We start from the raw sequence: 259 nt of genomic DNA, 5'->3' as shown, positions 1-259 counted from the left end.
CCCAAAGACACCCTAATGCCCCGACCGGGCCGTCCTCGCTCGGCCACACCGGCGGGCAGATGTGGCGGGCAGCGAGCGCGCGGCGGAGGAGGAAGCCGCCCACAGGATGCGGAACGGCCGGTTGCGGGCGACGGCAAATTTTGTACCGAGTTTCCTGTATTCGCTCAGCTTCTGGGGCGAGATTGTGCTTGTCTGTTTGCCTTTATGTCCGCTTGTTTGCTTGTTTATCTCTCCGTTTGTCTGCCTGTCAGTTTTAAGG

This window comes from Penaeus monodon, chromosome 29, assembly GCF_015228065.2.
Source record: "Penaeus monodon isolate SGIC_2016 chromosome 29, NSTDA_Pmon_1, whole genome shotgun sequence".
Lineage (NCBI taxonomy): Eukaryota > Metazoa > Arthropoda > Malacostraca > Decapoda > Penaeidae > Penaeus > Penaeus monodon.
Note: the sequence above shows the minus strand (reverse complement) of the source record.